At 40.3% G+C, this 27,538-nt stretch overlaps 2 long non-coding RNA genes across 2 annotated transcripts; one reads left to right on the forward strand and one right to left on the reverse strand.

Annotated features, from left to right (window-relative positions):
• The first annotated feature begins 4,748 nt into the window (after positions 1-4,748).
• Positions 4,749-6,168, forward strand: LOC140926811 (uncharacterized). Its single transcript, XR_012164478.1, has 2 exons — positions 4,749-4,874; positions 5,765-6,168. It is a non-coding gene; the product is annotated as an uncharacterized lncRNA (long non-coding RNA).
• An 11,105-nt stretch (positions 6,169-17,273) lies between these two features.
• LOC140926813 (uncharacterized) lies at positions 17,274-21,638 on the reverse strand. Its single transcript, XR_012164479.1, has 3 exons — positions 21,191-21,638; positions 18,568-18,759; positions 17,274-17,677 (listed from the first exon to the last, which is right to left on the reverse strand). It is a non-coding gene; the product is annotated as an uncharacterized lncRNA (long non-coding RNA).
• Between the last annotated feature and the right edge of the window lie 5,900 nt (positions 21,639-27,538).

The raw sequence follows: 27,538 nt of genomic DNA on the forward strand, positions 1-27,538 counted from the left end.
CATCATGCTTTTGAGCGTCACCCATTCTCGTCCCCAGGGCCCGTCGTTTCTCTTGGTCACGTGGTCTTGACTGATCGGTTACAATTAAAGCCGAGTGGCTCTGGGGTCGAGAATGAGCGTCACCCTGAAAATCATAGCTGCATTATACCGAAATTATGTCGGAGAACTATGTTTAGTTGATGCTGGAAAAACTTATGCCTTTCCCAAACAAATATCCTCCATATGTTGACAACAAAATGTCTTAATGTTTCTAAAGCGATACAAGCAAAAACAGATATATAGATGGCTTTCACGGTGACGTCATCAAATTGTAAAGTCAAAATAGCGAGGTTTTATGAATTCTCGTTTACACTAGGTTAAAGATAGACAAAAAAATATATCTTTGCACAAGTTTCCATTCCCGTAGCATGTTTCATTTCGAAAATACAACAATTTGAACTTCCGAGTTTTCACATTGCGTGACACCAAAATAGGAATGCTGTCTCGTTGAAAAAAAGTCTCTCCTCTTGATTTTCAGCAGTATGGCTATTTCAAGTGTTAGAAGATATGTTTACCCGCACGTATGCTAGTTCTCGAGTGAAAAGAAAGAGCGTTTATAGAAAAAGTGAACTTCAGATGTTTTAGTTGATTTCGGAAGGCCATATTGGTGCACCAAAACTGTACACCAATACAACACCAATATGGCGTCTCCTAGCCTGTTCCAGGCTCCAAGATAGGAATCAAAAGTAGTTCAGTAAAAAGAAATGCGAAAAACGCGCGCGGGCTGGGGGGAGACATATTTCCCGCCGCCACCGCCCCCTTTCCCAAGTCGCGCGCGTCTTATTTTCGCTTTGCTCGACTTAATATGTCCCCACCATACTATCTCAGAGCCTGGCACAGGCTAGGCTTCTCCATACAAAGCTATACAAAAGTGCGTGAAACATTTCGGCAAATAACTCAGAAACTGTGGGCCACAAAGACATGAGACGATATACTAGTCTTTTATAACATTTCATTTTCTTGGCTTCTTCCACTGGACAGTTTCAAATTTATTTTTTTGTTGCGTGACAGTGAAAACGATCTATATTTCTATTCCAGTTTCCGGACTGTTGGTAACTTCTCTGCGAGAAAAGCGCTCTTTTATGGACTCAAAAAATCATTTTTTGATGACTTCGATGCGAGAAAGCTGTAATTGCCTATAAAAGGCGGGAAAAGTGGTGCAAGATCAAGTCCGTTGTGGTTTTTGATTGGACGTATCATTTTCTTCTACATCCTCACACTTGAAAAAACATCGTTCGAGATTCTGATTGGCCGTATAATTTTGTTCACGTGTGAAAAATATTGTTCGCTCCTCTGAAAGGCTACAACTCAGTTGCGTATAAAAATTCACGACTATTTTCAGAGAGTATATCAGAGAGTATCTCCAAGTATAATAATAAATAAAGTAAAGATCAAATTGTTGATGGTTTATATAGTTTCAATATGAATGCACGATGACAATTAGGAAAAATTATGCATCAACCAATAATTGTAATCTTATCAATTCTAGTGAAATTTTAAATATCGCTGTGTAAACAAGTTTTGTTTTCACAAATGGATAAAGGAGGGACCAGGAAACTCTATAACAACTCTTTACTACTACTGCTATTGAGTTCTAATTGCTTCACTCAGAACTTGTGTCCATTCTTAAACAGATAAATTTGAAACGCCATCCGTCATCACTGATCTGTAAATTTCAAGTGAAACGCGTCTTTCGCTCCTTCGCTGGCAAGTTTCCAAAGATATCACGTGATTTTCACGCCTTGCGCGTTTTAAAAAGTTTTGTTTTCCAACCGTTTTCCGTCCAATAAAACGAAAGACGGCGTTTTCAAATTAACCCACTTTATGGAACTCGGTTTTTGGAAAGTTCCATTTTCGGTGGACAATGTATCCGCACTAGAGGAACAGAAGGCCTAATAGTAAGAATAAAGTTGAGTTTTCGAATATATCCAGCGTAGTATGGAAGGCCGAGCTTAAAACATTAATTACTTCCAAAGGTTCCACAGGTGGATCACTAATTGGCCGGGATTAACTTACAGCGTAATAGCTCATAACATTTATAGGCTTACAGTCCAGTTTACGCCTAGGTGAACAACAGCAGGTTATTTTCAAACCTTCCTATCCAAATCCATTAGTAGCGGTTGACAGGAATTTTGCTAATTCCATTCTTGTTCGCCATCGTAGCAGTTTGCATGAGAAAAAGTTCGCCGGTAAAGTTTCTCCTAAATCGTGAAGACTGGTGAGTTTGATTGTGGGTTATAATTGTGATATATGTAGCTAAATTTTAAAGAAATGTTTTTGTGCTCAACTCCTAGTTTTGCATCCATTTTTGTCCTAAAGTATCCTTCATAAACCAAGGCCGGAATATTGCAAATATTCTTGCTTATTTCTCTTCTTCTCCTGTAATGTTCTCTCCATTTCCTCTGGTTCTTCTCTTCTAATCCTTTCCTCTGCCTACTCCAGCATGATTTTCAGACGCTAGTTGAATGGCTGATTTTTTGTAAGCACACTCTCAAAAAACGTCAGATGTTTCCAACGAATGCGACGAATACAGCTTACATAGTGACCTGTCGGTTCACCTCTTTTCGGGCCTTTCAGAGCCTCTTGGGGTTTCGTGTCAATAATAACTGTGCAACTGAGTTAGTGGGGAGTGAAACACTTAAAACTAGTTAAATCAAGTGATTTGACAAAGAAAATAATTGAAGCAAGAGGTTAATGAATGAATCAGTGAAGTCTTTATTGAAAAAATTAGACTTTGCAGACATGTCGTCTTTACAATCGTAAGGTAAATACAATCTAAAATCTACAATAAGATGGTATTTTAAAATGTATACATCATAAATAAGGAACGACGCAATGAGATCGCTCGAGTTTGAAGAGACATATTTTTGTAAATGGATGCTTGTCGCGGTATTTTTCAGTTCTTAGAGTTGAAGTTCGTGCCCCCTATTCTTAGTTTTCTTGACCGTTTGGAGGCAAAAAAATCTTGAAGTGGATGACCTTTTTCGTGATGACGATATTTTTCATCTTTTACTGAGTCTGTTTTTATATCCATTCATTAAGTGTATTGCATCCCCTTTTTACTATCTGGCGATCAGGCATTATTATTATTATTATTATTGTAGTATCATTATTATAGTATTTTTTTGAGAAGAGAGTTCATAAAAGAACGGGACGTCGAAGCCTAATGTTCAGTCAATCAGAACAGGACTGCGTGTCAGACGTACTGTGTCGAGTTTGAACCAATCAAAAAGATATTTTATTAAAATTCTGGTTTTTTTGCCTATGATCTTGTAAATAAATGTATCAAGCCCTCCTTCCCATGAAAGACATAATAGAGATATAGGTAAGGCATGATCGCAGGTTACCTTTTCACAAATGTCCTCATTATGCCAAAAAAAGGGGGCAAGGTATCGAAAAACGGAAAAGACCACAAGCAAAAAAAAAAACAGGGAAAAAGGAAACTATAGGGGAAATGATTAACCCTTTCAGCCCTAAGAGTGATCAGCATTAAATTTCTCCTTGAGATATCAATGCTTTGTAACACAGAGTGGTCACGAGAATTACGGACATGATCACACAAGATGAATTTGCTTGATATTCTATCAACCTCTCCCCACTACTTCTGTAGGAAATGAGTAGGGGTAAGAAATGAGAATTCAAATTTCGATCTTTGGGTGTAAAGGGTTAAATACCGCTATAATGGGATGGCACACCTCCATAAGTGGCCCACGGGACGGGGTCACCCTGTTAACTTTCCAAGGAAATTTAGTTCCGCCTCCCTACTAACAACAGGATTCGTATGTGTAATCAAATGGTGACGATTGAAATTAGGGAATAATTTCACGAATATACCATTTGATTACCTATTAATATCATGGGTGACGAATTACGTTAGCAATCTTGGATTTTTGACATGTTTATCCTGGATCGTATCGATCGAGAACTCCACTCTCTCAAATGTTTAGACCTTAAATTTGGCTTATAAAGTTCAGAATTTTTCAGACTTTTTCGGCAAAATACCTGCTAAAATCCTTCTTTATATTCTCTTGTGTGTTCAGGTTTTCTAAAGCGTCTTTTTGTGCCCTGACATCTTCATTCATGACATTTTAAAACTTCGTCGCCATCTTGACACTGAGATGTACGGAAGGGTTGCCATGGCAATTTTGTAATTTCACATGTGAAATTACAAACTAACGCTGAATTTCGCGCCAAAATTAAGGAGTAATTCGTCACCTATGATATTAGGTTACTAATTTTCCACAGCTAAAGCTTGTGTCACAATTCAACTCGAAGCACAACACTTTTATCAAGGAGTGCCAAGTATAAAAAAATACGATTCTTTACGACAGAGCTTACAAATTAAAGACAGGACTATAAAAAAATTAACTGATTTAAACCCAAATATTAGTGCATGTAAAATCCAAGAAAAATCAGAAACCACAGGGTCAGAACACGTACTCTTGTGAGTGAGTGACAAAAGTGTAAGCTGACTACAAAGTTAAGCCATGAAAAAATGGGACATTAATAAAAACGATATTTTTAAAAAAAAAAAAACGACCAGCCTATAATTCCTACAGTGAGCCATGGTAAGGAAGAACGGTTTCTTAGTAAACAAAATCAAAATGAAATAAACGAATCGAAATACGGACATGTTTCTCTTTCCACAGACCTCCGCAATGTGGAAGACTACAGCGCTCATGTTTGCCTCGATGCTGTTGCTTTCCATCCAAGTGATGTCAAAGGAAAGGTGTCCCATAAAAACTAATGGCTGCAGTGTCCCTGGAGGGCTTCCGTTCTTCTACAAGAAGATGTTTACCCCTGCTTGCGTGAAGCACGACGTTTGCTACTCCTGTGTAAGAAATCCAAAATCAGTCGTTGGACATCAACCCTTCACTTAATTTACCCGTCAACACAGGTTGTTTGCAAACCGGTCGGTTCCCAAATTGCTTTCACCATTTGCACAAATAAGTTCCAGTTACCAAAGAAATAGTAATGGGAAATCCTTTTTAGACGCTCCCTTCCTCCCAGAAATGTTTCGCCGGAACGACGCAAAATGTCGTGTTCTATTTTCTCTCCAAACGGACTTTCCGGAAACTTTTTGTAAATGGTAAACACTCAGTTATCTTTATCATGTTTTCGTGTTCTAACTATTTATCCGAAAAGCCATTACCTGAAAATTTAGATCGAAATAATCCATCCTTTTAACCAAACATATAAGCAGAGGGAATACATAAGCAAGAAAACATTAACGCGAATAATCAGAACAAAGAGGGACAAAGACCTGCTAAATTCAAGATGGCGCGCTAAACCACTACATTTTTAATCCAAAACATTTCCTCGTCTCTCATTGGCCTAAATCCCCCGGTAAATCGAATTTGGAAGGTGTCCTTGCCGATACCAATAATTGATGTCGATTGCGCTAATATCGAATAGAAAGGGACAGCGATATCCCTGACGGAGAAGACGAGTAGCTTGACTGTTTTGTTACAACTAGAGAAAATGGCGTAAGAAGTCCCTAACAACATAGTATCAGTGGCAAAAGCACCAATCGGTGGATTACAACTGCTGTTTGAAGCGTGCAAATCCAATTTTTCGTCCAGTGTGATCAACCTCGTCCAATAATTGTTAATTCTCGTTATCGTTACCGCTGTTGTTATTCTCATAATTCTTAATTAAAAAAAAAAAACAGCATCCGTTTGCAGTGATTAAACATATACTTTGTTTTAAAATCATTTTCCCATAGGGTCAGCGCTTTGGTTGGACTCAATATCAGTGTGACAAAAGATTCAAAAGCGATATGTACAGGCTGTGTGAGAAAAAGTACGGTTCCAAGAAACGCTGGTTTTCCTGGCCAACAAAGTACAAACGGTGTAAATTCTTTGCGCGTTTGTACTACAGAGCAGTACGTGTTTTTGGCAGGTTTCATTGGACAAATCCATCCGAGCGCTGGTGCCGCAAAGGCTGTACTAAGGCTCTTGGGAACCCTTTCAAGCCTCTGAAAGTTACAGATGACACTGGAAATAACAAATACATCAGTTTAAAACTCGAAAACTACAAAAAAACACAAGCTCGCCGACTTGGCTGAAAAATGAATTAGGCATGTTGTCCCATGTTGTCCAAGGAGAAATAAAAGATTGTTCAAGAGCATTCGTGTATACGTTTTTAATGAGTTTTCACGTTAGTTGTAAGGCTATACAGTTGTTCTTATTTCCTGTTTCAAAAATGAAAAACTCTAGATTTTACTTAATTTGGATACATCGCAATTTTCATCAAAGTTTAATATGGCGGAGACGGTGGCCATCGCAGATCCCAGGAAATGAACATCCCGTTTGAAGCTCAATTCACGGGCTAAAACATTGTACTACCGAAACAGGTAGACTGTTTTTCCGCAGACGCGCGAAACAGTTGCCTCTGCAGAGAAACATATTTGAATTAAGCCCACGTGATTTATCCCTGACGCCTTAAATGTAAGCACACGTGATCGCATTCCTTCACATTCCTGAGAATTAAACGATGGCGGGCTTTTCCATAAACAAACAAGGAAGGTCTTATATCCGTGGTAAAGGCGTAGACGATAGCTTGAGATGTGTGATAATCGATTCGATTATAGCTAAAGAAATACTATAGAACCGGACTTTTAGCCGGATCTTGTTGTATTACTAAACGAAAGCGGATAAGCGACGATAGACAGCCAAAGCGCGAGCAAAGAAATGCGAAGGAATGTTATCACGTGCGTTTGCCTTTGGAGCTAACATCTCTTTAGACACGTGACCAAAAACGATCACCTTTGTCGCTAACGGCAACTGTTACGTACGTCTGAGAAAAAACAGTCTTCCTGTTTCGGTAGTATTGCGAAACCCTCCCTTTCTGATAATAAAACGTAAATGGTTGGGAAAGTTGAGACTCGTGGATGTGGCAGAAGTCGCTGAGAAGTGGGGAAAAGGAGGCGTGGGGGGGTGGGGGGGGGTGGGGGTGGTAAAAAGTCTACACCAAGGCGTCAGACTATTACCGACGTACTCATTATCACGATTCACGATAACTGAAAGAAAACACAACTTAACAATCTTTAAGAATGGATTCGAGAGTTGGTCCCAAAGCATAGCACCGCTAAATTTAAAATTTCCTTTAAGAAACTCTCTCTCCTCTGTTTAGGAAGTGTCAGATCAGTGGCCCTGTTTCGTAGATGGTAGTTAACTTGATCGACATTTCTTTCTAACAAAAGAATTTCTAAGGCATGGGGTGGTGCGGTCAACAAGTGTTTTATATATTCAAATGGACTTGGCCTAGCGCCGTCTAGCATCAAGTGTATCCCAAAAAAATAAGGTCAGCCGAACGAATATCATAACTGGCGCCTGTGACGAAAATCCTTAAATAAGAATGACCGAGACCAGGTTTTATGAGCCTGCGAGACTGAGCACCCCAAACAAACCCTTGTTTTCACTAAAACCGCTGGACGCCACAACCAGGTTGAGGTCATTCGTATCTAAGGTCTTCCCACCTTTGACAACCGAGCGGCACTTGACTGAAATCTTTGGAGCTTACCGTAAAATTCCGAAAATAAGCCCCGGGGCTTATATTTTTCAAAGGCCCGTTTTAAGGGGCTTATTTTTGGAGGGGCTTATATTCAGAGGGGCTTATCTACGGAGGGAAATTTGTGTCTCAAAATCGATTGGGCTAGCTTTATAGTTGGAAGTAAATTTAGCGTTTTTCCTTTGTTTTACTTTGTATTTGAGGGCAATTTTCAAATTACAAGCCCTCGGGAGGCTTACATTTGGAGGGGCGATTTAACGGAGGATTTTTTACGTTACCGGTTTGGGGGGCTTATATTTGGAAGGGCTTATAAATGGAGGGGCTTATTTTCAGAATTTTACAGTATCTTTCAATAATTTGCCGCAAGTGTCCCAAAAAAGGGAACAGTATTAAAAAAGCCTGTACTTGGCCCTTATAAACTTTTTTCAGAGAAGCTACGGGAACAACATTCTTGATACGCCTCAAGGCTCATACACCCGCACTAACCTTCTTAGAGATCATATCGACATGTCTGTCTCATCTACGTTTTTCATCTCTCTGAGCTTCGAGGCACTTACTGGTTCGTGATACAGGTTGATTATTTACAACAACGGTAAGTTTTCTTGTTATTCGGATTACAGAAGGAACCAATGAACAAACGTTTTGATTCAGAGGGGTGCAATTAAAGTCTGTTCTCTGTGAGCCACTTGCGGAGTTGAGCGAGATCAGAGCTGAGCTGTACGATAAGTTCGTTGGGATCGTAAGAGAAAGCAAAGATTTGACTATCATCCGCATACATGCATGAATGGTTGATGTGAGGCTGTCAGGCAAATCGTTAGTTTCTTTTTGGAACAAACGTGGCCCCAATGTTGAGCCCTGGGGAAATCCGGAAGTAATTATTTCTTAAGACAGCTGGATATAATTAGCTGTGGTCACACTACAGACTTTTACCTAGGTAAAACCGATTTACCTAGGGCAAATTCATCAAAAATCTGCCTAGGTAAATTCATCTCGGGTTTTGTTTTACCTAGGTGAAAAATTCTGGGAAGGTCACACTACTGATATCGGCTCCCAAAGTTTTCACGCCAGTTGAATTTTTTGGAGCGTAAATTCAAGAAGGCCAAATGCGTAGGGATCTAGCCGATCAAAGAGACGTTTTTTTCTTTTATCTCGCTGTTATTTCTTACGCTAATTCAACGTGCAAGGTGAAGAAAGGCGAAGAGGTAGACGACTCGTGCTCCCAAAATTCCTTTCACAGCGTGATCTATGTCCGGTTCTGTCATCAAGACCTTCGCCGATGAGCGTCTATTGGCTAGCAACCTCGGTATTTCATTTTTCCCTAGCTATTGCTTTGGGGTAGCTGTCAAGGGAAACTCTATTGTTTTCGAGACATATCCAAGACCCAGACGATAAAATTTCCCCGAGGTAAGTTACCTAGGGAAAAATCGGTCACACTTAAAAAATCAAGTTTCCCTAGGTAAACTGTCAACAAGTCGTGTTTACCTAGGTAAAAAGTCTGTAGTGTGACCACAGCTATTGATGCCCTGTTCTGAGATTAAAGAGGTATTGTACGGCAAGGTCTGGCTAAAGAGAACTATACGTTTCAAAATCGTGAACGATATCATGATTATAATTTTCGACAACAGCGTGCTGCAAGTTTGTTTGTAAACCTCCCCACGATTAAACGGAGCGCTTTTGTAACGTCATCGCAGCTGATTACAGTCAGAGTGAACACATCTCATTATTATAGGAAAGTACTTCCTATACACTATAAAAAATGGCGCTAAAACTAAATTTTATTTTGATAACTCGGTACAACTTGGTAATTTACACCATCCAGACATTTACGATTCTATCTCAGCAAAATAAGGGAGACATTTAAACCTTTAAATTACATAATATTTACAAACGATTTACAATATCTGTTGTCAGTGATATAAAAAAAGTGATTTCGAAAAAAACGCCGCCCTCGAATAAACGCCGCATATGGAAACGCTAAAAATTTGATAAACGCCGCGGCGTTTAATTGAATAAATACGGTAATCACGCATAAACCCTTTGCTACCCTCTTAAAAGGGCTGTGTCACTGCTTCCTTGTTCATGTTATTTTTAATAGCAGTTTGGCGTCTTTTTTCGCCTTTTTGTCGCTAACCGACTCTAGTTTTTTGTTCTTTGCTACGAAAAAGCATGCCCAGAAACGCTTGCTACCCAGGTTAAGGCTCGTCTCACTGATATGTTTTTCATTCTCCTAAATTAGGGTGTGCGCTTTGGCTGGACGCAGAAGCAATGTGATGAAACATTCAGAAGTGAATTGTACAATGTGTGTAACAACAGGAATCACAGAAAGCGAGGGTTTTTCTGCAAGAATGTTGCCGCTAACGGGTATTATAACGCCGTTAGATTGGCAGGGCACCGTTACTGGGTAAAAAACTCCCCTCCATGGTGCATTGAAAGCGATGTCAAGACCTGTGGAGATCCCAACATTTCCCTTCGGTAGACCAGAAAATGTAACTTACTGAAATGTAAAGAAATGTAGCCAAATTAAGATTAAAAAACAACGTTCGTAGTATGCGTAGATTCAATGGAAAGTGAGTTTTCTTTTTGTTGTTACAGAACTGTTGTCTTTGTTGAAAGCACAAATAACAGAACTCAACAGCCTGGATTGAAATAAACGCCTTTCCATAAGAACTAAAGTCGAGACCTTGTACTTGGGAACAAAAGTGGACGGGTCCCTGAGTGCACACAGTTTTCACTAATTCTGAGGCAGTCAACTGTGGTACTTGTTGCTAAGCTCATGTTTCAAAATGGCATCTGACAGGACGAAATGGAGTAACTATGTACACAGTCACATATTAGGTACCGTAAAATTCCGAAAATAAGCCCCTCCATGTATAAGCCCCCCAAACCAGTAACGCAAAAAAAAAAAAACCCTCCGTTAAATCGCCCCTCCCAATATAAACCCCCTCGGGGGCTTGTACTTGGAAAATTGCCCTCAAATACAAAGTAAAACAAAGCAAAAACGGTAAATTTACTTCCAGCTATAAGGCTAGCCCAATAGATTTTGAAACGCAAATTTCCCTCTGTAGATAAGCCCCTCCGAATATAAGACCCTCCAAAAATAAGCCCCTCAAAAAGGGCCTTTGAAAAATATGAGCCCCGGGGATTATTTTCGGAATTTTACGGTACTCAAGGTGTGAACCATCCTCGGAGACCCAGGGGCAGTCAGTCGGGCCGGGAGAAAAGGCGCGACGAAAGTTTTCAAGCACAGGCGGAAGAGCCCCTGGGTACCGACTCTCACCGGACCATTTCCAAACGGTCAAGTGAATGCTGGCTCCTGATTGGGCACAAAAAATGTTTTGTATTATTGTGCCCAATCGGCGAACAGTTTCTCGTGAGTTCTTTTCGTGAGTTCGTACACGATGGGTATTATGTCGCCACAGTTGCCCGGTTCGTTCACCAAGCTTGTGCGTACAAGGGAAACTTCCATTTTCTACTTTCCTAACCAGAAACGAAGGACCTACCGATGAGTCGAAAAACGTTTCGGATGCTATCAGCAGGAGCAATTCATTTTGCACTGAGAAAATTCTGTTTCTGACGGATCACAATGTATCGTAAATAATCAGATAATAGGAAGTTTAAGATGCGGCGGCGACGAGATAATAAAAAAGCAATAGCTTGACAAGGCAAAACAACAACTTTGCACGTGCATCACGCATTTTGCAGATTTCTTTGCCGTCACTGCACGACTACCACGTGAAGATGCCTAATTTCAGGTTTTGTGAAGGAGGTAAACAAACAATGACAAAATTTTCTTTCTCTTTATGAACTTGGATATGGTTGATAGAAAATCAGCTCCAGAAGAGTTCGCTTGCATTTGACAAAGTAAGCGAGTTGGGATAATCACGATAGAGACTGGAAAAATGTGAATTCACTTTTCATGCGACGTTTTCGTGGCTGTCAGCTGTCGTGGAATCTTAAACTCCTTAAGATTTACGAAGGCATGATCAATGCAAGTGTGAATACCTGTTGTAAGCTCAAGCTTGTATTTTTGGAAAAGCGTCTTTAGTTTTCGGGTAGACAGTGGTAGTCTTTACACTAGAGCCTAAATAAGCTAAGAAATATTTCAAGACAAGTAAATTTTAATTACTTCAAGTAAAATAAAGCTTCACACACAACCGATTCTTTTTTACTTCAGGTTATTTTCCCACGCAACAAAATTAAGATTGATTGACATGTCTCGCCTTTCTCAAAGCTCAAGAAACCGCAAAACCGCAAGTCAGCTAAGTAGGTCATAAGGATGGTTTTCAAGTCTCAACTTTCCGACTTTAATTAGATGCAAAGCAAAGCTACTTGAGATTTTACTTAGGCCTTCACACACGAATTTTTGGTTAAGTAAAACTTAGCGGCTCTTAAGTCTTACTTAACAGCCTAGTGTAAAGACAACCAACCAGTATTTTGAAATAAAGTGTTTATATCAAACTGAAAGTTTCCTGACTGCGTGCATTTGTTTGGCGCATGAGCCAGACAAGCCGTGATCGAGTCAATAGCTGTCGCGTCGTGTACGAACTCACGAAAAGAACTCAGGAGATGCTGTTCCCCGATTGGGCACAATAATACAAAGCATTTTTTGTGCCCAATCAGGAGCCAGCATTCACTTGACCGTTTGGAAATGGTCCGGTGAGAGTCGGTACCCAGGGGCTCTTCCGCCTGTGCTTGAAAACTTTCGTCGCGCCTTTTCTCCCGGCCCGACTGACTGCCCCTGGGTCTCCGAGGATGGTGGTAGTCGTGCAGTGACGGCAAAGAAATCTGCAAAATGCGTGATGCACGTGCAAAGTTGTTGTTTTGCCTTGTCAAGCTATTGCTTTTTTATTATCTCGTCGCCGCCGCATCTTAAACTTCCTATTATCTGATTATTTACGATACATTGTGATCCGTCAGAAACAGAATTTTCTCAGTGCAAAATGAATTGCTCCTGCTGATAGCATCCGAAACGTTTTTCGACTCATCGGTAGGTCCTTCGTTTCTGGTTAGGAAAGTAGAAAATGGAAGTTTCCCTTGTACGCACAAGCTTGGTGAACGAACCGGGCAACTGTGGCGACATAATACCCATCGTGTACGAACTCACGAAAAGAACTCACGAGAAACTGTTCGCCGATTGGGCACAATAATACAAAACATTTTTTGTGCCCAATCAGGAGCCAGCATTCACTTGACCGTTTGGAAATGGTCCGGTGAGAGTCGGTACCCAGGGGCTCTTCCGCCTGTGCTTGAAAACTTTCGTCGCGCCTTTTCTCCCGGCCCGACTGACTGCCCCTGGGTCTCCGAGGATGGTTCACACCTTGAGTACCGTAAAATTCCGAAAATAATCCCCGGGGCTCATATTTTTCAAAGGCCCTTTTTGAGGGGCTTATTTTTGGAGGGTCTTATATTCGGAGGGGCTTATCTACAGAGGGAAATTTGCGTTTCAAAATCTATTGGGCTAGCCTTATAGCTGGAAGTAAATTTACCGTTTTTGCTTTGTTTTACTTTGTATTTGAGGGCAATTTTCCAAGTACAAGCCCCCGAGGGGGTTTATATTGGGAGGGGCGATTTAACGGAGGGTTTTTTTTTTTTTGCGTTACTGGTTTGGGGGGCTTATACATGGAGGGGCTTATTTTCGGAATTTTACGGTACCTAATATGTGACTGTGTACATAGTTACTCCATTTCGTCCTGTCAGATGCCATTTTGAAACATGAGCTTAGCAACAAGTACCACAGTTGACTGCCTCAGAATTAGTGAAAACTGTGTGCACTCAGGGACCCGTCCACTTTTGTTCCCAAGTACAAGGTCTCGACTTTAGTTCTTATGGAAAGGCGTTTATTTCAATCCAGGCTGTTGAGTTCTGTTATTTGTGCTTTCAACAAAGACAACAGTTCTGTAACAACAAAAAGAAAACTCACTTTCCATTGAATCTACGCATACTACGAACGTTGTTTTTTAATCTTAATTTGGCTACATTTCTTTACATTTCAGTAAGTTACATTTTCTGGTCTACCGAAGGGAAATGTTGGGATCTCCACAGGTCTTGACATCGCTTTCAATGCACCATGGAGGGGAGTTTTTTACCCAGTAACGGTGCCCTGCCAATCTAACGGCGTTATAATACCCGTTAGCGGCAACATTCTTGCAGAAAAACCCTCGCTTTCTGTGATTCCTGTTGTTACACACATTGTACAATTCACTTCTGAATGTTTCATCACATTGCTTCTGCGTCCAGCCAAAGCGCACACCCTAATTTAGGAGAATGAAAAACATATCAGTGAGACGAGCCTTAACCTGGGTAGCAAGCGTTTCTGGGCATGCTTTTTCGTAGCAAAGAACAAAGAACTAGAGTCGGTTAGCGACAAAAAGGCGAAAAAAGACGCCAAACTGCTATTAAAAATAACATGAACAAGGAAGCAGTGACACAGCCCTTTTAAGAGGGTAGCAAAGGGTTTATGCGTGATTACCGTATTTATTCAATTAAACGCCGCGGCGTTTATCAAATTTTTAGCGTTTCCATATGCGGCGTTTATTCGAGGGCGGCGTTTTTTTCGAAATCACTTTTTTTATATCACTGACAACAGATATTGTAAATCGTTTGTAAATATTATGTAATTTAAAGGTTTAAATGTCTCCCTTATTTTGCTGAGATAGAATCGTAAATGTCTGGATGGTGTAAATTACCAAGTTGTACCGAGTTATCAAAATAAAATTTAGTTTTAGCGCCATTTTTTATAGTGTATAGGAAGTACTTTCCTATAATAATGAGATGTGTTCACTCTGACTGTAATCAGCTGCGATGACGTTACAAAAGCGCTCCGTTTAATCGTGGGGAGGTTTACAAACAAACTTGCAGCACGCTGTTGTCGAAAATTATAATCATGATATCGTTCACGATTTTGAAACGTATAGTTCTCTTTAGCCAGACCTTGCCGTACAATACCTCTTTAATCTCAGAACAGGGCATCAATAGCTGTGGTCACACTACAGACTTTTTACCTAGGTAAACACGACTTGTTGACAGTTTACCTAGGGAAACTTGATTTTTTAAGTGTGACCGATTTTTCCCTAGGTAACTTACCTCGGGGAAATTTTATCGTCTGGGTCTTGGATATGTCTCGAAAACAATAGAGTTTCCCTTGACAGCTACCCCAAAGCAATAGCTAGGGAAAAATGAAATACCGAGGTTGCTAGCCAATAGACGCTCATCGGCGAAGGTCTTGATGACAGAACCGGACATAGATCACGCTGTGAAAGGAATTTTGGGAGCACGAGTCGTCTACCTCTTCGCCTTTCTTCACCTTGCACGTTGAATTAGCGTAAGAAATAACAGCGAGATAAAAGAAAAAAACGTCTCTTTGATCGGCTAGATCCCTACGCATTTTGCCTTCTTGAATTTACGCTCCAAAAAATTCAACTGGCGTGAAAACTTTGGGAGCCGATATCAGTAGTGTGACCTTCCCAGAATTTTTCACCTAGGTAAAACAAAACCCGAGATGAATTTACCTAGGCAGATTTTTGATGAATTTGCCCTGACAGCCTCACATCAACCATTCATGCATGTATGCGGATGATAGTCAAATCTTTGCTTTCTCTTACGATCCCAACGAACTTATCGTACAGCTCAGCTCTGATCTCGCTCAACTCCGCAAGTGGCTCATAGAGAACAGACTTTAATTGCACCCCTCTGAATCAAAACGTTTGTTCATTGGTTCCTTCTGTAATCCGAATAACAAGAAAACTTACCGTTGTTGTAAATAATCAACCTGTATCACGAACCAGTAAGTGCCTCGAAGCTCAGAGAGATGAAAAACGTAGATGAGACAGACATGTCGATATGATCTCTAAGAAGGTTAGTGCGGGTGTATGAGCCTTGAGGCGTATCAAGAATGTTGTTCCCGTAGCTTCTCTGAAAAAAGTTTATAAGGGCCAAGTACAGGCTTTTTTAATACTGTTCCCTTTTTTGGGACACTTGCGGCAAATTATTGAAAGATACTGTAAAATTCTGAAAATAAGCCCCTCCATTTATAAGCCCTTCCAAATATAAGCCCCCCAAACCGGTAACGTAAAAAATCCTCCGTTAAATCGCCCCTCCAAATGTAAGCCTCCCGAGGGCTTGTAATTTGAAAATTGCCCTCAAATACAAAGTAAAACAAAGGAAAAACGCTAAATTTACTTCCAACTATAAAGCTAGCCCAATCGATTTTGAGACACAAATTTCCCTCCGTAGATAAGCCCCTCTGAATATAAGCCCCTCCAAAAATAAGCCCCTTAAAACGGGCCTTTGAAAAATATAAGCCCCGGGGCTTATTTTCGGAATTTTACGGTAAGCTCCAAAGATTTCAGTCAAGTGCCGCTCGGTTGTCAAAGGTGGGAAGACCTTAGATACGAATGACCTCAACCTGGTTGTGGCGTCCAGCGGTTTTAGTGAAAACAAGGGTTTGTTTGGGGTGCTCAGTCTCGCAGGCTCATAAAACCTGGTCTCGGTCATTCTTATTTAAGGATTTTCGTCACAGGCGCCAGTTATGATATTCGTTCGGCTGACCTTATTTTTTTGGGATACACTTGATGCTAGACGGCGCTAGGCCAAGTCCATTTGAATATATAAAACACTTGTTGACCGCACCACCCCATGCCTTAGAAATTCTTTTGTTAGAAAGAAATGTCGATCAAGTTAACTACCATCTACGAAACAGGGCCACTGATCTGACACTTCCTAAACAGAGGAGAGAGAGTTTCTTAAAGGAAATTTTAAATTTAGCGGTGCTATGCTTTGGGACCAACTCTCGAATCCATTCTTAAAGATTGTTAAGTTGTGTTTTCTTTCAGTTATCGTGAATCGTGATAATGAGTACGTCGGTAATAGTCTGACGCCTTGGTGTAGACTTTTTACCACCCCCACCCCCCCCACCCCCCCACGCCTCCTTTTCCCCACTTCTCAGCGACTTCTGCCACATCCACGAGTCTCAACTTTCCCAACCATTTACGTTTTATTATCAGAAAGGGAGGGTTTCGCAATACTACCGAAACAGGAAGACTGTTTTTTCTCAGACGTACGTAACAGTTGCCGTTAGCGACAAAGGTGATCGTTTTTGGTCACGTGTCTAAAGAGATGTTAGCTCCAAAGGCAAACGCACGTGATAACATTCCTTCGCATTTCTTTGCTCGCGCTTTGGCTGTCTATCGTCGCTTATCCGCTTTCGTTTAGTAATACAACAAGATCCGGCTAAAAGTCCGGTTCTATAGTATTTCTTTAGCTATAATCGAATCGATTATCACACATCTCAAGCTATCGTCTACGCCTTTACCACGGATATAAGACCTTCCTTGTTTGTTTATGGAAAAGCCCGCCATCGTTTAATTCTCAGGAATGTGAAGGAATGCGATCACGTGTGCTTACATTTAAGGCGTCAGGGATAAATCACGTGGGCTTAATTCAAATATGTTTCTCTGCAGAGGCAACTGTTTCGCGCGTCTGCGGAAAAACAGTCTACCTGTTTCGGTAGTACAATGTTTTAGCCCGTGAATTGAGCTTCAAACGGGATGTTCATTTCCTGGGATCTGCGATGGCCACCGTCTCCGCCATATTAAACTTTGATGAAAATTGCGATGTATCCAAATTAAGTAAAATCTAGAGTTTTTCATTTTTGAAACAGGAAATAAGAACAACTGTATAGCCTTACAACTAACGTGAAAACTCATTAAAAACGTATACACGAATGCTCTTGAACAATCTTTTATTTCTCCTTGGACAACATGGGACAACATGCCTAATTCATTTTTCAGCCAAGTCGGCGAGCTTGTGTTTTTTTGTAGTTTTCGAGTTTTAAACTGATGTATTTGTTATTTCCAGTGTCATCTGTAACTTTCAGAGGCTTGAAAGGGTTCCCAAGAGCCTTAGTACAGCCTTTGCGGCACCAGCGCTCGGATGGATTTGTCCAATGAAACCTGCCAAAAACACGTACTGCTCTGTAGTACAAACGCGCAAAGAATTTACACCGTTTGTACTTTGTTGGCCAGGAAAACCAGCGTTTCTTGGAACCGTACTTTTTCTCACACAGCCTGTACATATCGCTTTTGAATCTTTTGTCACACTGATATTGAGTCCAACCAAAGCGCTGACCCTATGGGAAAATGATTTTAAAACAAAGTATATGTTTAATCACTGCAAACGGATGCTGTTTTTTTTTTTTAATTAAGAATTATGAGAATAACAACAGCGGTAACGATAACGAGAATTAACAATTATTGGACGAGGTTGATCACACTGGACAAAAAATTGGATTTGCACGCTTCAAACAGCAGTTGTAATCCACCGATTGGTGCTTTTGCCACTGATACTATGTTGTTAGGGACTTCTTACGCCATTTTCTCTAGTTGTAACAAAACAGTCAAGCTACTCGTCTTCTCCGTCAGGGATATCGCTGTCCCTTTCTATTCGATATTAGCGCAATCGACATCAATTATTGGTATCGGCAAGGACACCTTCCAAATTCGATTTACCGGGGGATTTAGGCCAATGAGAGACGAGGAAATGTTTTGGATTAAAAATGTAGTGGTTTAGCGCGCCATCTTGAATTTAGCAGGTCTTTGTCCCTCTTTGTTCTGATTATTCGCGTTAATGTTTTCTTGCTTATGTATTCCCTCTGCTTATATGTTTGGTTAAAAGGATGGATTATTTCGATCTAAATTTTCAGGTAATGGCTTTTCGGATAAATAGTTAGAACACGAAAACATGATAAAGATAACTGAGTGTTTACCATTTACAAAAAGTTTCCGGAAAGTCCGTTTGGAGAGAAAATAGAACACGACATTTTGCGTCGTTCCGGCGAAACATTTCTGGGAGGAAGGGAGCGTCTAAAAAGGATTTCCCATTACTATTTCTTTGGTAACTGGAACTTATTTGTGCAAATGGTGAAAGCAATTTGGGAACCGACCGGTTTGCAAACAACCTGTGTTGACGGGTAAATTAAGTGAAGGGTTGATGTCCAACGACTGATTTTGGATTTCTTACACAGGAGTAGCAAACGTCGTGCTTCACGCAAGCAGGGGTAAACATCTTCTTGTAGAAGAACGGAAGCCCTCCAGGGACACTGCAGCCATTAGTTTTTATGGGACACCTTTCCTTTGACATCACTTGGAGGGTTATGGAAAGCAACAGCATCGAGGCAAACATGAGCGCTGTAGTCTTCCACATTGCGGAGGTCTGTGGAAAGAGAAACATGTCCGTATTTCGATTCGTTTATTTCATTTTGATTTTGTTTACTAAGAAACCGTTCTTCCTTACCATGACTCACTGTAGGAATTATAGGCTGGTCGTTTTTTTTTTTTTAAAAATATCGTTTTTATTAATGTCCCATTTTTTCATGGCTTAACTTTGTAGTCAGCTTACACTTTTGTCACTCACTCACAAGAGTACGTGTTCTGACCCTGTGGTTTCTGATTTTTCTTGGATTTTACATGCACTAATATTTGGGTTTAAATCAGTTAATTTTTTTATAGTCCTGTCTTTAATTTGTAAGCTCTGTCGTAAAGAATCGTATTTTTTTATACTTGGCACTCCTTGATAAAAGTGTTGTGCTTCGAGTTGAATTGTGACACAAGCTTTAGCTGTGGAAAATTAGTAACCTAATATCATAGGTGACGAATTACTCCTTAATTTTGGCGCGAAATTCAGCGTTAGTTTGTAATTTCACATGTGAAATTACAAAATTGCCATGGCAACCCTTCCGTACATCTCAGTGTCAAGATGGCGACGAAGTTTTAAAATGTCATGAATGAAGATGTCAGGGCACAAAAAGACGCTTTAGAAAACCTGAACACACAAGAGAATATAAAGAAGGATTTTAGCAGGTATTTTGCCGAAAAAGTCTGAAAAATTCTGAACTTTATAAGCCAAATTTAAGGTCTAAACATTTGAGAGAGTGGAGTTCTCGATCGATACGATCCAGGATAAACATGTCAAAAATCCAAGATTGCTAACGTAATTCGTCACCCATGATATTAATAGGTAATCAAATGGTATATTCGTGAAATTATTCCCTAATTTCAATCGTCACCATTTGATTACACATACGAATCCTGTTGTTAGTAGGGAGGCGGAACTAAATTTCCTTGGAAAGTTAACAGGGTGACCCCGTCCCGTGGGCCACTTATGGAGGTGTGCCATCCCATTATAGCGGTATTTAACCCTTTACACCCAAAGATCGAAATTTGAATTCTCATTTCTTACCCCTACTCATTTCCTACAGAAGTAGTGGGGAGAGGTTGATAGAATATCAAGCAAATTCATCTTGTGTGATCATGTCCGTAATTCTCGTGACCACTCTGTGTTACAAAGCATTGATATCTCAAGGAGAAATTTAATGCTGATCACTCTTAGGGCTGAAAGGGTTAATCATTTCCCCTATAGTTTCCTTTTTCCCTGTTTTTTTTTTTGCTTGTGGTCTTTTCCGTTTTTCGATACCTTGCCCCCTTTTTTTGGCATAATGAGGACATTTGTGAAAAGGTAACCTGCGATCATGCCTTACCTATATCTCTATTATGTCTTTCATGGGAAGGAGGGCTTGATACATTTATTTACAAGATCATAGGCAAAAAAACCAGAATTTTAATAAAATATCTTTTTGATTGGTTCAGACTCGACACAGTACGTCTGACACGCAGTCCTGTTCTGATTGACTGAACATTAGGCTTCGACGTCCCGTTCTTTTATGAACTCTCTTCTCAAAAAAATACTATAATAATGATACTACAATAATAATAATAATAATAATGCCTGATCGCCAGATAGTAAAAAGGGGATGCAATACACTTAATGAATGGATATAAAAACAGACTCAGTAAAAGATGAAAAATATCGTCATCACGAAAAAGGTCATCCACTTCAAGATTTTTTTGCCTCCAAACGGTCAAGAAAACTAAGAATAGGGGGCACGAACTTCAACTCTAAGAACTGAAAAATACCGCGACAAGCATCCATTTACAAAAATATGTCTCTTCAAACTCGAGCGATCTCATTGCGTCGTTCCTTATTTATGATGTATACATTTTAAAATACCATCTTATTGTAGATTTTAGATTGTATTTACCTTACGATTGTAAAGACGACATGTCTGCAAAGTCTAATTTTTTCAATAAAGACTTCACTGATTCATTCATTAACCTCTTGCTTCAATTATTTTCTTTGTCAAATCACTTGATTTAACTAGTTTTAAGTGTTTCACTCCCCACTAACTCAGTTGCACAGTTATTATTGACACGAAACCCCAAGAGGCTCTGAAAGGCCCGAAAAGAGGTGAACCGACAGGTCACTATGTAAGCTGTATTCGTCGCATTCGTTGGAAACATCTGACGTTTTTTGAGAGTGTGCTTACAAAAAATCAGCCATTCAACTAGCGTCTGAAAATCATGCTGGAGTAGGCAGAGGAAAGGATTAGAAGAGAAGAACCAGAGGAAATGGAGAGAACATTACAGGAGAAGAAGAGAAATAAGCAAGAATATTTGCAATATTCCGGCCTTGGTTTATGAAGGATACTTTAGGACAAAAATGGATGCAAAACTAGGAGTTGAGCACAAAAACATTTCTTTAAAATTTAGCTACATATATCACAATTATAACCCACAATCAAACTCACCAGTCTTCACGATTTAGGAGAAACTTTACCGGCGAACGTTTTCTCATGCAAACTGCTACGATGGCGAACAAGAATGGAATTAGCAAAATTCCTGTCAACCGCTACTAATGGATTTGGATAGGAAGGTTTGAAAATAACCTGCTGTTGTTCACCTAGGCGTAAACTGGACTGTAAGCCTATAAATGTTATGAGCTATTACGCTGTAAGTTAATCCCGGCCAATTAGTGATCCACCTGTGGAACCTTTGGAAGTAATTAATGTTTTAAGCTCGGCCTTCCATACTACGCTGGATGTATTCGAAAACTCAACTTTATTCTTACTATTAGGCCTTCTGTTCCTCTAGTGCGGATACATTGTCCACCGAAAATGGAACTTTCCAAAAACCGAGTTCCATAAAGTGGGTTAATTTGAAAACGCCGTCTTTCGTTTTATTGGACGGAAAACGGTTGGAAAACAAAACTTTTTAAAACGCGCAAGGCGTGAAAATCACGTGATATCTTTGGAAACTTGCCAGCGAAGGAGCGAAAGACGCGTTTCACTTGAAATTTACAGATCAGTGATGACGGATGGCGTTTCAAATTTATCTGTTTAAGAATGGACACAAGTTCTGAGTGAAGCAATTAGAACTCAATAGCAGTAGTAGTAAAGAGTTGTTATAGAGTTTCCTGGTCCCTCCTTTATCCATTTGTGAAAACAAAACTTGTTTACACAGCGATATTTAAAATTTCACTAGAATTGATAAGATTACAATTATTGGTTGATGCATAATTTTTCCTAATTGTCATCGTGCATTCATATTGAAACTATATAAACCATCAACAATTTGATCTTTACTTTATTTATTATTATACTTGGAGATACTCTCTGATATACTCTCTGAAAATAGTCGTGAATTTTTATACGCAACTGAGTTGTAGCCTTTCAGAGGAGCGAACAATATTTTTCACACGTGAACAAAATTATACGGCCAATCAGAATCTCGAACGATGTTTTTTCAAGTGTGAGGATGTAGAAGAAAATGATACGTCCAATCAAAAACCACAACGGACTTGATCTTGCACCACTTTTCCCGCCTTTTATAGGCAATTACAGCTTTCTCGCATCGAAGTCATCAAAAAATGATTTTTTGAGTCCATAAAAGAGCGCTTTTCTCGCAGAGAAGTTACCAACAGTCCGGAAACTGGAATAGAAATATAGATCGTTTTCACTGTCACGCAACAAAAAAATAAATTTGAAACTGTCCAGTGGAAGAAGCCAAGAAAATGAAATGTTATAAAAGACTAGTATATCGTCTCATGTCTTTGTGGCCCACAGTTTCTGAGTTATTTGCCGAAACGTTTCACGCACTTTTGTATAGCTTTGTATGGAGAAGCCTAGCCTGTGCCAGGCTCTGAGATAGTATGGTGGGGACATATTAAGTCGAGCAAAGCGAAAATAAGACGCGCGCGACTTGGGAAAGGGGGCGGTGGCGGCGGGAAATATGTCTCCCCCCAGCCCGCGCGCGTTTTTCGCATTTCTTTTTACTGAACTACTTTTGATTCCTATCTTGGAGCCTGGAACAGGCTAGGAGACGCCATATTGGTGTTGTATTGGTGTACAGTTTTGGTGCACCAATATGGCCTTCCGAAATCAACTAAAACATCTGAAGTTCACTTTTTCTATAAACGCTCTTTCTTTTCACTCGAGAAATAGCATACGTGCGGATAAACATATCTTCTAACACTTGAAATAGCCATACTGCTGAAAATCAAGAGGAGAGACTTTTTTCAACGAGACAGCATTCCTATTTTGGTGTCACGCAATGTGAAAACTCGGAAGTTCAAATTGTTGTATTTTCGAAATGAAACATGCTACGGGAATGGAAACTTGTGCAAAGATATATTTTTTTGTCTATCTTTAACCTAGTGTAAACGAGAATTCATAAAACCTCGCTATTTTGACTTTACAATTTGATGACGTCACCGTGAAAGCCATCTATATATCTGTTTTTGCTTGTATCGCTTTAGAAACATTAAGACATTTTGTTGTCAACATATGGAGGATATTTGTTTGGGAAAGGCATAAATTTTTCCAGCATCAACTAAACATAGTTCTCCGACATAATTTCGGTATAATGCAGCTATGATTTTCAGGGTGACGCTCATTCTCGACCCCAGAGCCACTCGGCTTTAATTGTAACCGATCAGTCAAGACCACGTGACCAAGAGAAACGACGGGCCCTGGGGACGAGAATGGGTGACGCTCAAAAGCATGATGCTTAATAATAATAATAATAATAATGATGATGATGATGATGATGATGATGATGTCCTTTGTTTGCCCTCGGCAGTATTTATAGCACTAACGCTGGTGAGGCCGAGCAAATGCCTGAAACAAATAATTCAAATTAAACTTAACAGGGTTAAGAATCCCAACTGGCCGGAGGCAAACCAGTTGGCTATTTACAAGCGTGGTCGAGGATTTGAACTCATGACCACAGAGAACAAATCCACCTAGCGGTCAGGGCAGGACTTGAACTCGGGGCCTCCGAATTGCAAGTCCAGGGCTCTAACCGCTCGGCCAAGCTGCCTCCTGGTTTGAATTTTCGAGCATAATGTATCGAACCCTAGTTTTTCTATGTAAAACGTAAGTACCCAAGGTACTCCATACTTGACCGATTGTGGGCTTTAGAAAACAATTAGGGGCTGTCCACACTTGGAGCCCGGGAGCCGATGCCTCGGTACCAGCACAAAATGGCATTGTGTTCACACCCATCCTCGGAGACCCAGGGGCAGTCAGTCGGGCCGGGAGAAAAGGCGCGACGAAAGTTTTCAAGCACAGGCGGAAGAGCCCCTGGGTACCGACTCTCACCGGACCATTTCCAAACGGTCAAGTGAATGCTGGCTCCTGATTGGGCACAAAAAATGCTTTGTATTATTGTGCCCAATCGGGGAACAGCATCTCCTGAGTTCTTTTCGTGAGTTCGTACACGACGCGACAGCTATTGACTCGATCACGGCTTGTCTGGCTCATGCGCCAAACAAATGCACGCAGTCAGGAAACTTTCAGTTTGATATAAACACTTTATTTCAAAATACTGGTTGGTTGTCTTTACACTAGGCTGTTAAGTAAGACTTAAGAGCCGCTAAGTTTTACTTAACCAAAAATTCGTGTGTGAAGGCCTAAGTAAAATCTCAAGTAGCTTTGCTTTGCATCTAATTAAAGTCGGAAAGTTGAGACTTGAAAACCATCCTTATGACCTACTTAGCTGACTTGCGGTTTTGCGGTTTCTTGAGCTTTGAGAAAGGCGAGACATGTCAATCAATCTTAATTTTGTTGCGTGGGAAAATAACCTGAAGTAAAAAAGAATCGGTTGTGTGTGAAGCTTTATTTTACTTGAAGTAATTAAAATTTACTTGTCTTGAAATATTTCTTAGCTTATTTAGGCTCTAGTGTAAAGACTACCACTGTCTACCCGAAAACTAAAGACGCTTTTCCAAAAATACAAGCTTGAGCTTACAACAGGTATTCACACTTGCATTGATCATGCCTTCGTAAATCTTAAGGAGTTTAAGATTCCACGACAGCTGACAGCCACGAAAACGTCGCATGAAAAGTGAATTCACATTTTTCCAGTCTCTATCGTGATTATCCCAACTCGCTTACTTTGTCAAATGCAAGCGAACTCTTCTGGAGCTGATTTTCTATCAACCATATCCAAGTTCATAAAGAGAAAGAAAATTTTGTCATTGTTTGTTTACCTCCTTCACAAAACCTGAAATTAGGCATCTTCACGTGGTAGTCGTGCAGTGACGGCAAAGAAATCTGCAAAATGCGTGATGCACGTGCAAAGTTGTTGTTTTGCCTTGTCAAGCTATTGCTTTTTTATTATCTCGTCGCCGCCGCATCTTAAACTTCCTATTATCTGATTATTTACGATACATTGTGATCCGTCAGAAACAGAATTTTCTCAGTGCAAAATGAATTGCTCCTGCTGATAGCATCCGAAACGTTTTTCGACTCATCGGTAGGTCCTTCGTTTCTGGTTAGGAAAGTAGAAAATGGAAGTTTCCCTTGTACGCACAAGCTTGGTGAACGAACCGGGCAACTGTGGCGACATAATACCCATCGTGTACGAACTCACGAAAAGAACTCACGAGAAACTGTTCGCCGATTGGGCACAATAATACAAAACATTTTTTGTGCCCAATCAGGAGCCAGCATTCACTTGACCGTTTGGAAATGGTCCGGTGAGAGTCGGTACCCAGGGGCTCTTCCGCCTGTGCTTGAAAACTTTCGTCGCGCCTTTTCTCCCGGCCCGACTGACTGCCCCTGGGTCTCCGAGGATGGTTCACACCTTGAGTACCGTAAAATTCCGAAAATAATCCCCGGGGCTCATATTTTTCAAAGGCCCTTTTTGAGGGGCTTATTTTTGGAGGGTCTTATATTCGGAGGGGCTTATCTACAGAGGGAAATTTGCGTTTCAAAATCTATTGGGCTAGCCTTATAGCTGGAAGTAAATTTACCGTTTTTGCTTTGTTTTACTTTGTATTTGAGGGCAATTTTCCAAGTACAAGCCCCCGAGGGGGTTTATATTGGGAGGGGCGATTTAACGGAGGGTTTTTTTTTTTTTGCGTTACTGGTTTGGGGGGCTTATACATGGAGGGGCTTATTTTCGGAATTTTACGGTACCTAATATGTGACTGTGTACATAGTTACTCCATTTCGTCCTGTCAGATGCCATTTTGAAACATGAGCTTAGCAACAAGTACCACAGTTGACTGCCTCAGAATTAGTGAAAACTGTGTGCACTCAGGGACCCGTCCACTTTTGTTCCCAAGTACAAGGTCTCGACTTTAGTTCTTATGGAAAGGCGTTTATTTCAATCCAGGCTGTTGAGTTCTGTTATTTGTGCTTTCAACAAAGACAACAGTTCTGTAACAACAAAAAGAAAACTCACTTTCCATTGAATCTACGCATACTACGAACGTTGTTTTTTAATCTTAATTTGGCTACATTTCTTTACATTTCAGTAAGTTACATTTTCTGGTCTACCGAAGGGAAATGTTGGGATCTCCACAGGTCTTGACATCGCTTTCAATGCACCATGGAGGGGAGTTTTTTACCCAGTAACGGTGCCCTGCCAATCTAACGGCGTTATAATACCCGTTAGCGGCAACATTCTTGCAGAAAAACCCTCGCTTTCTGTGATTCCTGTTGTTACACACATTGTACAATTCACTTCTGAATGTTTCATCACATTGCTTCTGCGTCCAGCCAAAGCGCACACCCTAATTTAGGAGAATGAAAAACATATCAGTGAGACGAGCCTTAACCTGGGTAGCAAGCGTTTCTGGGCATGCTTTTTCGTAGCAAAGAACAAAGAACTAGAGTCGGTTAGCGACAAAAAGGCGAAAAAAGACGCCAAACTGCTATTAAAAATAACATGAACAAGGAAGCAGTGACACAGCCCTTTTAAGAGGGTAGCAAAGGGTTTATGCGTGATTACCGTATTTATTCAATTAAACGCCGCGGCGTTTATCAAATTTTTAGCGTTTCCATATGCGGCGTTTATTCGAGGGCGGCGTTTTTTTCGAAATCACTTTTTTTATATCACTGACAACAGATATTGTAAATCGTTTGTAAATATTATGTAATTTAAAGGTTTAAATGTCTCCCTTATTTTGCTGAGATAGAATCGTAAATGTCTGGATGGTGTAAATTACCAAGTTGTACCGAGTTATCAAAATAAAATTTAGTTTTAGCGCCATTTTTTATAGTGTATAGGAAGTACTTTCCTATAATAATGAGATGTGTTCACTCTGACTGTAATCAGCTGCGATGACGTTACAAAAGCGCTCCGTTTAATCGTGGGGAGGTTTACAAACAAACTTGCAGCACGCTGTTGTCGAAAATTATAATCATGATATCGTTCACGATTTTGAAACGTATAGTTCTCTTTAGCCAGACCTTGCCGTACAATACCTCTTTAATCTCAGAACAGGGCATCAATAGCTGTGGTCACACTACAGACTTTTTACCTAGGTAAACACGACTTGTTGACAGTTTACCTAGGGAAACTTGATTTTTTAAGTGTGACCGATTTTTCCCTAGGTAACTTACCTCGGGGAAATTTTATCGTCTGGGTCTTGGATATGTCTCGAAAACAATAGAGTTTCCCTTGACAGCTACCCCAAAGCAATAGCTAGGGAAAAATGAAATACCGAGGTTGCTAGCCAATAGACGCTCATCGGCGAAGGTCTTGATGACAGAACCGGACATAGATCACGCTGTGAAAGGAATTTTGGGAGCACGAGTCGTCTACCTCTTCGCCTTTCTTCACCTTGCACGTTGAATTAGCGTAAGAAA

This window comes from Porites lutea, chromosome 2 (assembly GCF_958299795.1).
Source record: "Porites lutea chromosome 2, jaPorLute2.1, whole genome shotgun sequence".
NCBI classification, from domain to species: Eukaryota; Metazoa; Cnidaria; class Anthozoa; order Scleractinia; family Poritidae; genus Porites; species Porites lutea.